Below are 12,220 nucleotides of genomic sequence, written 5' to 3' on the forward strand. Positions count from 1 at the left end.
TCAGCTTCCCACCTCCCTCCTCACTCTTGCAGTCCACATCCTCACCTCCTGTCCCCTTCCCATTCACGTCTCTTCTCCTCTCCTTCCCATACTCCCTTCCCCATGACCTTCTGGACTAAGGGGCTCAGAAAATGTCCTATCCTCTAGCACTTGCACTGAGGTTACTGCTCTGGCCTAAAGCAGAAAGACTAGTCAGTGTATTGAGTTACATAGACCAGAGGCTGCCTATCTAGGGCCAGGATGAATCAAGCCCTATGTCTAGCACAGAGTTATCAAAAGAGTCTTCCTGGGTTTGGGATGTAGCTCAGCAGGAGAGAGCTTGCTTAATGTATGCAAAGCCCTGGGTTCCATCCCCAGCACCCTCCTCAAGCTTTCCTATATCAATGCCTACAGGTCAGGCTCCCATAAGCCATGGATCCTCCCAGAGCCATGTACCCTCCTTGCCAGAATCTGGAAGACATTTGTGTTGTAAGTAGCTGCCCCTTCACCACTTTTGGCAAATAAAAGTCTTGACAGTCTGGACTTGTGGGCACTAACCTCCTTCCCCGACATCCTGATAATAAAATGAATAGAATGCTGCCCAGTGACTCAGTGCTGCTCCTCTCTTTAAACACAAAACTTCTCATCGTGTCATCTCTCAAGAAATGTAGGGAGGGGTCCTGCTATTTTTATGATTGAGGACAAGTTATAAGGTGATCCTAGCTCTATGAGCACTCTCATCTGCCTCCTACACACCTTCCTCTCTTACCAGAAAATTCCCTGGTACGTGGGGCCTGCTGCTTTTCCTCCAGGCAAGGCCATTTTCCTCTTATTTCCCATATGCTCATCAGCTCTCTGTGCCCAGCCCTCCTCAGGAGGCCCCAAAGCAGCTGCCTCTGCCACCATGCCCTGCCTGGCCTCTTAGCCAGGTCCAATCATGCATTTCTGACCCAGAGCCTCTTCTTCATTTCTTGGCACCCGGATTATTGGGGGAGGCTTTGAAGACTAGGCCTGGGCCTGTCCTAGGGAGAGCTCTGCCCATGACTATGTCCCAGTGCCATGCCTCCTGTTGGAAGACCTGGCTTGTGAGTCACTGGACCATAGCTTGGGAGGAAGAGTTATACTGGAAGAGTGTCTTCTTGGTTGCTGATGTGGTTGGTCCCTAACTAGCATTGCCAATGGATCTGGGGCTGGAGTGTTGAAGCAATGATGGACAGCTGGTCACACAATTGTATGTCAGACAGTGATATGGCATTAGTTCAGCAAATTCCCTCTGATTGGGAGCTAATTAAACTATAGAGTATTACTATGCAAATAATTTAAAAAAAAATCTGGTCCCAGTTTTCTGAAATGAGGCATCCTTAGCTCAGCCTTATTACTGCTACCACTTTGCCCACAGCCCACTGACTTATTGGGCCCAAGTACAAGGTACCAGGCCTTTGCCTGTGACTATAGGTCATGTCCTGTGGGCCTTCCTCCCTTTCCTCCTTTTGGCCTCAGAGGTCTGCACCTAACAGCAGACACTGGTGGGCACACAGAAGACCCACACGTAGAAGACATTGACCTTTATGTCTATAATCCATCATGAATATATTCAAGCTGTGCAGTGGTAGTACCACAACAGAAAACATGACCAACAGGAGAAAACACCTCAACCCAGAGGTTAAGTGGTAGATAGATAATCCTAGGTGATGTCACTTTTCCCCACCTGGTATGTCTCCTGTGCTATGGAGATTGGTTGGGAGACACTGTTTCCCATTCCTCAGATCTCAGTTCTCATTCTGCCTTCTCCAGATGCACCCAGAGTGAGTGAGCTGTGCCTGCAGCTGTCTCCCTTGCAGGAATCTGAGCTCTGGACACTGGCTTGGCTGGTCAGAAGGTATGAGAAAGCAAGTAGGGAGTCAGAGAATTGGCAGGTCAGGTGAGTATCCTTTACAGAATTCTTTTAAGGAACAGGAAGTGAAGAAGGACTTCTTTCTAGTATATTAATTTTCCTCTTAATATAAGAACTGCAGCCCTAGTTAGCAGTAATGCCAGACCTGAGCACCAAGAGGCAAAACTGCTAGAGATGCAACTAGAGATGCAGGTCTAGGAAGCTGGGAATGTACAACGGGCACCTGGATTAAGGTGTTCCTTCATTAGCCTTGCTAAGAGGACTAGGGAGCAGGACCCCCATCCCACATGGGTTTATAAGAAGCCCCCTTTTCAGAATACAGGCTTTGGGGGAAGTGTAATTAATCTTCTGCACCAGTTACTATGATTGCTACTCTTTGTCTAGAAGCTATCATGTAGCCCGTGAGCATATCCTGTCACATTTACAATTACACCATCCTGTGTGCCCCCCAAAAATACCCATTTCCCAACTGCCCTCCAAAACAGGTTCCCACCACCCCAACTTCCAATACTGCTTCTCTATCCCTGACTCTACTCTGCACAACAAGCCCCCACCTTATGTCAATAGGCATATGAGGCTACTGCTCTCCCTTGCCTCATCCTCACTGCCTCCCCAATCTTCTCTTCTCTGGTCACCCCTGTTTCCCTTCTGTAGGAGCCATTCCTGCCCTGCCCCATCTCCACTTGGCTAATTCCCCTTGTGGCCCTTCTATTGAACTGTTGTGTTATCCATTTCCCTGTGACAAGGGCTCTGGTTACAGAGTTATTGATTGGTTTTCATGCAGACAGACGGGCCTTTCCCGGGTTCCCATCGAAATACCTGGCTGTATGGGCTGATTGTTGCCTCTCTGGGTGTAGGATTGCATTGGAGACCCTCCATGCAGTCTCCTTTGCCGGGGTCATGGACGGTAATAAATGTAGGCAGCCTGAGCGATAATAAAAGCAATTGAGTAGGTTACCTGTGCAGACACAAGATTTATGCCTCTTCATATTTGATGTGATTGTTTTATTGAGTTCTCGGAACAGTTGGGACACTATTTATTTACTTATTTAGGGTCTCCTTCTCTCTTTTCTTTTTTGCATCATCCTCCAAAACCCACCTGGAGCTTTTGTTAGGAATAACCCTTCCTGTGTGCCTCTTCTTAAAAGTTGCCAGCTGACATAGAACTCAAGGCGACTAGTCATTGCCCTCAACCAGAGGTGATATTGTAGCCTGAACATCCACAAGCCAGTCAATAGGGAGACAGACAAATACAACTGCTGGCCAAGAAGTCCAGGCTAAAACAACTGAGGAAACAAAATGGGCTTTTCAAGAGTCAACTCCAGCTCAAGTTAAAGAATAGGATGGATAGTCATGCCTGCTTCGCATGTTCTAAGGACAGGAGACCTTAACAGCTGGAGACACCCTCTGGGGTGGGCATGGCTTCTTAGAAACTGCTGAGAATAAACTGTTACTTGCGGCCCCAGTGTGCTAAGCCTAGTGCCCCAAAAGCAGGTTCTCTGTCCTTATTTCTCTCACTCCTCTGTGGACTTTTTTTTTTTTTAACTCATTGATCCACTCTGGCTTTTTGCCCTGAGTCCAACAGCACTGACCACCAACAGCTATGAGGATATGGAGATATGGCAGGCAATGGCACCATGCTAAGCCAGAATCAAACATGCAATGTTTTGGAATGTGAGTTTCAGAGAAAGAGAAACAGACCCTAGCCCTGAAGTCATCTTCAACATTTCAGGTCCTGGAATGACTAACTCCCAGCTTACTTGAAAGGACAACTGGTAGACCACTGTCACCCCCACTGCCAGACCTTTGATAAAGACCTGAGAATGACACAGTGGTGTTAGGAGGGATCAGAAAACACCTGAATGACAGACTGGGATTTTTTAACACGTGTGCTGGGGCTATCACCTTGTTGCAGCCAGCGTTGCCACAGCTAGAAGGAACGTGCTTATTTTGAACCAAATAAGCTAAGGGAGAGCACCAGTGGTTGGTGGGCAGTAAGGAGCAGACTCTGGAAAGGTCCACTCCAAAAAATGTAGGGGTGAGGAGTCACTGGTTCCAAAGAGTGTAGGACAGCCTCAAAAAGTTAGAAAGTGGTGCCCTTATTGTCATTTCACTCCAAGAATGCACCCTCAGAGGATCTCCAGTAACCCTAGACTTCATCTGGAGTTCATGTTATTCTTTCAAAGGAGCTGTATTCCCTGCCCAGAGCAACAGCCAAACCAGAAGACTCTGGCACATAATCAGGGAAATCCTCTCCGCCTAGTCATTTGCTCAGCCATGTAACTTAGTGACTTTTCCCTCCTTTGGTAGCAGGGATCTCCCTCCATTTCTCCCTGCTCCAGGCAATTTCCCATGCCAGGTTTCAATCCAAAGTCACCTGGTTATAAACACCAGCCCTCCACAGCAGTGGCGTACAAGCTGAAGAGCTGGCAATTCTGTGTCAGCGATCAGTAACCCAATATTAAGAATGATTCGGATAAATTCCATGTGTTAAGCGACGCAGTCAACTTGAGGTTTTGGACAGTGTTCTCTGGGAGTACAGAGGCCTCCCTGGCACACTCCTTTGGCCCAAAAAGGCAATTCCAAGAGGATTTGCTGATGGAGAATGGAGATTGGACACTAAGCTTTTATCGCGACAGGATCAGAGAATGCCAAAACCATTTTTAAACACAAAAAGCAATTTAATTTATAGCCATAACAGCATATTTCAAGGGCGGCGACAGCATCTGTTTTGGGGAGGAGAAGGTGAAAAACATTTGGCTCAGGTGGGTGAGCATGTGTGAACTTCTTTTCTTGCCAATGCTGGCTCCTGCCACCCTTACTCAAAACTGTTTGAAAGGACCTAACACAAGTGAACAACTCTCCAACAATAAATCTCTGAACTTAAAACTCCCCATTTTCCCATGCACTAGTCTCCGCACAGAGGAAAATCTCTATGTTCTTCCTACAGAGACTGAGAATTCTCAGAATTGAGAAAGAGCTAAGTTTAAAAAAAAAGCACCAGTAGAAACATCCTGTCATTATCAAGTGTTAGGGTGAAGCACATCTCAAAAAGAAACCCTCTCCTTAAGAGCAGAGCACATACCAGAAGGATGCTAAGGATGGGGTATCCTAGCAGCTCCTAGAATTCTTTCCAAAATATGAACTGTGGGAGAATTCTGCCCAAAGCAAAATCAAGAATAACCTGACTGCTTCTTGTTGACAAAAGAAGCCATGAAGCCTAATTTTATACCCAGGGCTTGCCACCGTGCTACCAGTGACTTCCCCATTCCTTCCTCATATTCCCTCTCCATCTCCAGCAAAATCTAGCTATTTCTCTGCACCCAAGGAAGCCTCTATGCCCCTCTGGTGATAGGGCCCTTTGCTGGGTAGTTTCTGAGGTTGTCAGAGATGTCATGTGAGGCCATGCATCTCACAGATGGCTCGCTTGTCTACTTTTTCCCCCAGTTCTGGTGAGTGTACCTCAAGGTCTCCGGAGCTTGATTCTCAGGTCACCTGTTGCCTACACTCTATGGCTTTTGAGGATGAAACATCCCACACTTGTGCCTAAGCCAGCTTCCAAAAACATCTTTTGTGTTAGATAGGGCTGCCACCACAACTACTTTGTTGTTCCACTCCTCCATGCCACACAAGGAAACGAATCACCTTAATTATACACATCTTGGGTTCTTCCAAATGCTTGAAAATCCCATCACTGACAACAAGCATTTCTCTGAAATATTACCCAGATGTCACCACCTAGTTCAGCAACGCAGGTCCTCTACTGGGTCACTCTTGGCTCCAGCTGCTCTCCTCCTAAGACCTCAGTTCCAACTCACTGTCAGGGCCAGTAGCCAGCTGAGACAGTCTCAGATGGCTCAGAAAACAATGCTTTGTCCCCTTTTTTTCCCTAACCAGCACTCTTGCCTCAGCCCTCAGCTTCCTTAGCCTCCTCCTGACTTTCAAATGGAAAGGACTTATTCCTCTCCCAAACCACCCAGCCTTTTTCTCCAGCTTCTTTGGAAGGTATCTGAATGTCAAACCATCATATTTTCAATACCTGGCTAAGCCAGACCCAGGGAGCTGGAGGGTTTCGGAGGGTGTATAATTAGCTGATCAGTATTATGTTACCCTGTTCATAATTGAATAACCATTTTAATACAGATGGCACACACTGGGATAATTTCTGGGGTTGCCTTGTAGTACGTTACAGCACGAGTGTGGCAGAGGGAATCTTCTTTAGCCAAGGTACATTCTACCAGCTAATTCTACCTGCTGTTTTCAGGATGATTTGGAATAATTCCATATCATTTGCAAAATATTTTAATAAAAACCCTGTGATTGGTGATGCCAGTTTCAGAAAAAGGCACCATCTGAATTATTAGTCGCCTTGATAGTGAGCCTTTAAAAGAGTGCAAAGAATAATGGGGTGTGGAATTCTTAGCCCTCTTCTCTTTTGGGGAGAACCTTAAAATGGAGGTCCAAGGCTATCTGAAACTTACTTCTGACTGGTGAATGACTTGTGCAGGATCTCTGTGTATAACTGTCAGGTTGTACAGTTGCACAACGGTGAAGTTGTCCTGGGGTTCCTAAGCCCAACTGCTGCTTGTGTGTTCTGCAGCCACCCAAGAAAGGCATGCTGACATACTGGCTGTGATATATATGCATGCAGCATGCCCATGTATTCTCCCAGAGAACACACTGAAGGATTTTGGGAATTAGAGTTCTAACTATCTTACATGTTAAGCTTACTCTGGCTTGTGCCATCCCTACTCTTGAACCTGTCATCAGTGCAAAGACTTCATCCTGGAGATATGTACCCTAGGTGGTTGGGGCATCTCCAAAGCTTCAGTCTCAAGGTCTGATTTCTCCCTCCCTGCGTGGCATCCTACTCCTTGTCCAGATCCTCAATCCTGCCAATAACTGTCTGGTGGTTGGCATTTGCTCTGCAGATCTGGATGCCAGTACTTCTAGGCCGGAAATTTGTGCAGAGCTTGCTAGCAAAACCTGGGCTCTTGGGAGGCAAGCTTTGTGGGGGTTGGCTAAGAGGGCAGGGGAGCCAGGACTGGTGGCTGCCCCTGGGGAAGAGCGCATGCCTTTAGAAAGGGAAGTCTGTTTGAAGGCAATGAATAGACACTGGTCATTTTAAAGGCTTTGCTATGGGCTGTGATTGTCTCTAGATCCCGAGGCGCATAATCTTGGAGTCTTAATTACCACAAACACTTGAATTCATTTCCAGGACGCAGGCAGGAGAAGCCTGGCAGGGAATACCCAGCTCTGAACTGGAGACAACCCTGTCTGTTTGTCTATCTCTCTGTCTCCCAAGAATCCTCTCCCTACTCAAAGGACTTCAAGCTGGGAGCTGGAAGACAGGGTGGAGGCTGGACAGACAGCAGAGACCTGGTTCAGGCAGACACCCCAGAAGGCAAAAACTGGGAACTGGAGTCCCATCTGCAGACCAGGGAGCTTGCTCACCTGTTGATGAAAGAGACGCTGGGCACTGTGTCGTTGTCGCAGATGCCCTCAGCCAGGAGCCGGTCTCGGATCTCCCAGGCGAACATAGTCGGGTTCTGTCGCTTGTATTCAGCAATCTTGTCCACCACTTTGGGCGTTGCCACCTTGGGCTTGGAACCACCGATCACACCAGGCTTGATGCTGCCAGTCTCATAGTACCTGCGCCGGGAAGGCCGGCAGGGTCAGCAAGAAGCAGGGTGGTAGCAGGGGCAGGGGGGCTGCAGGCTCTGAAGCCACTGAGCCACTCTCCTGCCTGAGGCAGCAGCTTGGAGGGAAATGGACCACTGTGGCTGAGTCAAGACTTCCAGAGGAAACTTGGCTAATGTGAGAAATGCTGCAGAGGCAGAGGACTAAGGAATGCTCTCTCCTAGGAGACAGCCACACCAGGGGTGCATATTGGTCAGAATAAGCACCGGGGGAGTGAAAGCTCAGCTTTTCACTTGGGAAGAGCAAGCCAGGAGAGGCCTCAGGTAAAGCCAGGGCTGAGGCACCACCTCCAGCCCTTTCCTACTGAGCACAATGCCCTATGGGAACCAGGACCCTCCTGACTCCCGAATGCTGTCTTTTCTTTTCTTGGGGACCCATTTTGCTCCCCACCCCATTCCTCCAACATCTTTCACATTAACTGGCTGGGAAAAGTGTCCCTCCCTTTCTGAAGCCACAAATGGAGCTTCCTCCCCTTGGAGGTTCCTGAAGCAGGGCAGGCACTGGGTTGACCCTGCTCCACTCTTCCTCCTAGGGCTGTGCCACCACTTGATTTCCCTTTCCAAATGAAACAGCTCTTTAGATGCCTTCTAGCTGGGGGTCTCCCTCTCCTGTTTGGCATCCTCCACTTTTAACCACGTCCTAGGGCCAGGGAAGGAGGAGGTCTTCTCCAGGGATAGCTCCGGCCCTCACCTGCCCAGGATTTTGCTGACACAGCCGTGCCTGACCTGCAGCTGTCGGGAGATGTCACAAGGCCGCACACCCTGGTGGGCCAGCTCCACCATGCGCTGCCTCACCACGTCTGGTAGAGGCCGGCGTTCACAAACACCCCCCCCAGCTGGTTCACACCCCCGTGCCCTGCTGGGGAGAGACAAGAAAAAAACACAACACCCCACACACAGCAGGGACCAACCATTAGTCAGGGTCCGAGGCCCCAGACTTGCTAAAGGAGCAGGTAGGTCTGTGGGGCATATTCCTGAACTCGAGAAGGAAGGGGCGGGGGGACTGACCACAATGCGGAGGATTAGGGGTTGGAACTGCAGGGGCCCTAGAGAGGAAAGCGCAGATGTTGGACAGAGGGCTGGGCAGAACGCGGCTCTCAGACCAGGTCTATGCAAAGGAGAAAGTGAGGGAAGGAATGGAGAAGTCAGGAGAGAAAAAAGAATGGGAAGGAGGAGAAATAAGGTAAAAGGGATTAATGCCAGTTGGGAACAAATACAGGACAGTGAGGAGATGAAGTGCCTGGTAAGACGGAACTAACTGGAGAGGGATCCCGCCTGCGCCGCATGCAAGGGGCAGATTCAGTGCGTGTGAGGGCTTGGAAGCTGATGGGAGGTCCGGGTCCGCTTAACTCTGCTCAGCCGAACCCCAAGCATAGAGAAGGACACACAGACACACACAGACACACACACACACACACACACACACACACCTTTGCTCTCTACCTCTTCCTTTGTATTTATTTTTAATCGGGATCGCACTACCTCTTTCCCTGTGCTTTTTGTTTGGTGTGTTTTTGGCAGGGAGTTTTTCTTCCCTTTATGTTTTCTATCTTTAGATATTTGGGAGAAAATCTACCTTCTCATCTCCCTAGTGTCTAAAGTGGAACGAAAACCAGCTGAAGAAGGGAGAGTGGAAGAGACAGGGGTCGGGCATTTGATGCTGTCAAAGACAAGATGATGGCCTGAGAGCTGCGCGGTTCCCCACTGCAGCCGAGAACACAGGCTGTTTGGGTTCTCCTGTCAGTCGCTAACTGCTTCGGGCTTTGTGCAAACCATTTCACCCAGGTCTTACAACACAGGCTGCCCAATCGGCTGAGGACTCACCCGGCACCCTTTATAGCCAGCCCAAGCCAGTACCAGTCCCTCTGACCTCTTAGAGCCCAGCCGCCCAGAGAGCCCAGGGAACCCAGCAACAAGAGCGTTTGCTCTTCTGGCCAAAAGGAGGATTCTGGGTTTCCAGTCCTACTAGCTAGGTTTCCAATACAAGAGGCAAGGTGGTCACCGGTTGCCAGACTTGAGGGTTCTGCCCCGGTGCCCCATTCTCCCTGGCCTACCACAGACTAGAAATCCTGCACCTAGAGTGATCAACCTGCAGCGGCATTTAGCAAGCAATCCAAGCTCAGAGACTTGTAGCAGCTTAGGCCAGACTGGGCCAGCAACCTGCAACCCCTGCCATGCTGGCCTCAAGCGAGTTCGGAAAAAGCGGGGGGGGGGGGGGGGGGGGGGGGGGCATCTTGTGCCCCTTTCGCTTTTTCTCGCGTCCCCTTCTGGGGAAACCAAAAGAAATCGGGTGAAATACCTGGGAAGAGGCCTCTGATTAGGTGGCTCTTGGGAGGCCAGAACCTCTTATTTTGGCCCCATCCCTGTATCTCCCTATCTCTAGTCTCACTCCTCACCCCTCCCCTCCTTCCAAACCCCAACCATCAATAATTTAGGCCCCGGGAGAACTCGCATTACCAGCATGAAAAGGCAGCAGCTGCGGGCAGATTAAAGATGAATAATTCAGCCTCCCCGGGCTCCGGGCCTGGCCCCTCAGCCCCAATTTAAAGGGTGGAGATGGGAAGGGGGCACGGCAGACGTCCGGGCCGGTGGTCCACCGGAGGCCAGAGGTCTGCCGGGCTGGCGCTGAGTCAGGCCTGGAATGCGCCACTGCCGGCGGTGAAGACCCGGACTGTAGCTGCTGGCCCGCGAGTCAGCCAGCTCGCCAGCCTGGCGGCGACTCTCTCCTTTCTTCTGACCACCTTCTGCTGTCCTTGCTCCCTTTTTGGTTTCAAAGTGGCTATCAGTGCGCGGCCCAGGCGCAATCTTCCAGAGAAGAGAGCCAAAGCTGTGGCAGCCGGCTGCGAGACAGGCGGGCTGGGTGAAGACGGCGTGAGGACCTAATTCCACTCCCAAAAAGGAGCAAGGCTTTCCGGCCCGGCTTGCAGCGAAAAGCAACTGCCTGAAACCCTCGGCTTGGGTTTCCTGTACTCAGAAATTATTTAGGGAAATATATTTTATCCCAGGAGTAGTTTTTAAAGACCCCCCCCCCAAAGCTAAATATATGCCTAGAGAAACACAGCTCTTTCTTCTTGGCTTTCTTGTCTTAAGCACAGAAGTAAGCCAGGTCTAAAAAGTTTCCTTGTGAAAAGTTGCAAATTATCTTAATTATTAATTTACAGATGGGGAGGGGTTTTCTACTTAGAATCTTATTTAACTTTTTATTTTAAATGTCTGCTTAAATATCTCATGGTTTTCCAAGCTAAAAAACATAATATGAATTAGATAAATTTAAATTTCATTAAAACAATTCTTTTTCCTGTTTCTTTTCTCCTTTTCTCTTTTTTTTTCTGTATCATCCTTTCAATTTTCTGTCTTTGATTTCCTTTCCCTTGTTTTGACTTCTCTTTCATTTTCCCCCAGTTTTGGGGATTTGCCTTCCTTTTGTTCTTTCCCCCTCATTTTTCCTTCTTTGCTGACCCCCTACCCAGGACACTGACTGCAAGATCCTTAACAGGGAGTGGGAGGCAGGCAAGAAGGCTTCAGAACTGAGCAGAGCTGCACTCTGCCCAGGGGCCAGCTTGGAAGGCTGCCCTGCTTGCTCTCTTCTTGACTTCGATTTCTCCTCTAACCCCTTTTTGTTTTAGAACATCTCCCAGGGCAGAGGTAGGGAAAGACAATGCCACGTCCTGCCAACCTTGGATTCTCAACTCAAAGGGAAAGGAGATGGAAGGGAAATGGGAAAGAGAGAGGAAGGAAATATTTCAAATCAGCCCAGGTGAAGCTTTGACTAGGCTGGAAGGGCCAAAAAGATGCTGAAAGCGGAGGGTCAGAAGGGGGCACCCCACCCCCCCTCTCTTCTGACCAACTGTCCTAACACTCAGGTTGTCCAAGCTAGAAGTCTCCTCCCTGACACCCACAACTCCAAGTCTGAGAAAGGTAGAGATGAGGGAGTGGGGAGAAGAAGACAAACTGAGAGAGGGTGACAGAGTGAGAGAAAACAGAGAGGGAGAAAAACCACAACACCCTAAAAACTGCCTGTCAATTAGTCCTCCAGTCTAGGGCAAGAGGCTGACTAGGGAGCTGGAACCCCCGCCTAGGGCTGTGGGTCCCACGACCTAAGAAGGAGCAGGTGGAAGGAGCAAAAGCAGGTGATGAGTACCAGGGAAGGTAGGAAGGCAGGCAGAGGAATAAGCGTGGGTTACAGAAGGAAGAAGGGAGAGAAGCTAAAGGCGTTAGAAACACTGGGCAAAGGAAAAGAGGTAGAACGAAAAGAGAGAACGGGAAAAGCCAGCGTGGCCTCCGAGATGGGACCTGAGTGCAGGGGCCGGGCTGCGTTGGGATTAGACAGGGTTGGAACCCGAGCAGAAGCCTGGCGCTGGTACTCACGGTGCATCGCGGAGAAGGGGTCTGCTTTGCAGTGCATATCCATGGGGAGGCAGAGGAGCGGGAGCAGCGCGGCCGCCGCCGCCGTGTAGCCTCACAAACTCAACTTCAGGACTTGAGGAGAAAAGGGAGGGACGGTGAAGGAGGGAGGGTGAGCGGGCGCCCGGCAGCTGTGGGGCGCGCGGGGGCGGGGGCCGCTGCGCTGAGCTCCCCGCCGGGACTCCTCAGGGCCAGCGGGGGCTTGCAACCGCAGTGGCCGCAACTTCCTACCATCGGGGCGCGG

The 12,220-nt window shown here is 49.9% G+C and overlaps 1 pseudogene; it reads right to left on the reverse strand.

Moving 5' to 3' along the window:
- Nucleotides 1-11,983, reverse strand: part of LOC143388827 (paired box protein Pax-2-like) — a 77,771-nt pseudogene extending 65,788 nt beyond the window's left edge.
- Nucleotides 11,984-12,220: the final 237 nt, after the last annotated feature.

Source organism: Callospermophilus lateralis, unplaced genomic scaffold (assembly GCF_048772815.1).
Source record: "Callospermophilus lateralis isolate mCalLat2 unplaced genomic scaffold, mCalLat2.hap1 Scaffold_45, whole genome shotgun sequence".
Classification (NCBI taxonomy): Eukaryota; Metazoa; Chordata; class Mammalia; order Rodentia; family Sciuridae; genus Callospermophilus; species Callospermophilus lateralis.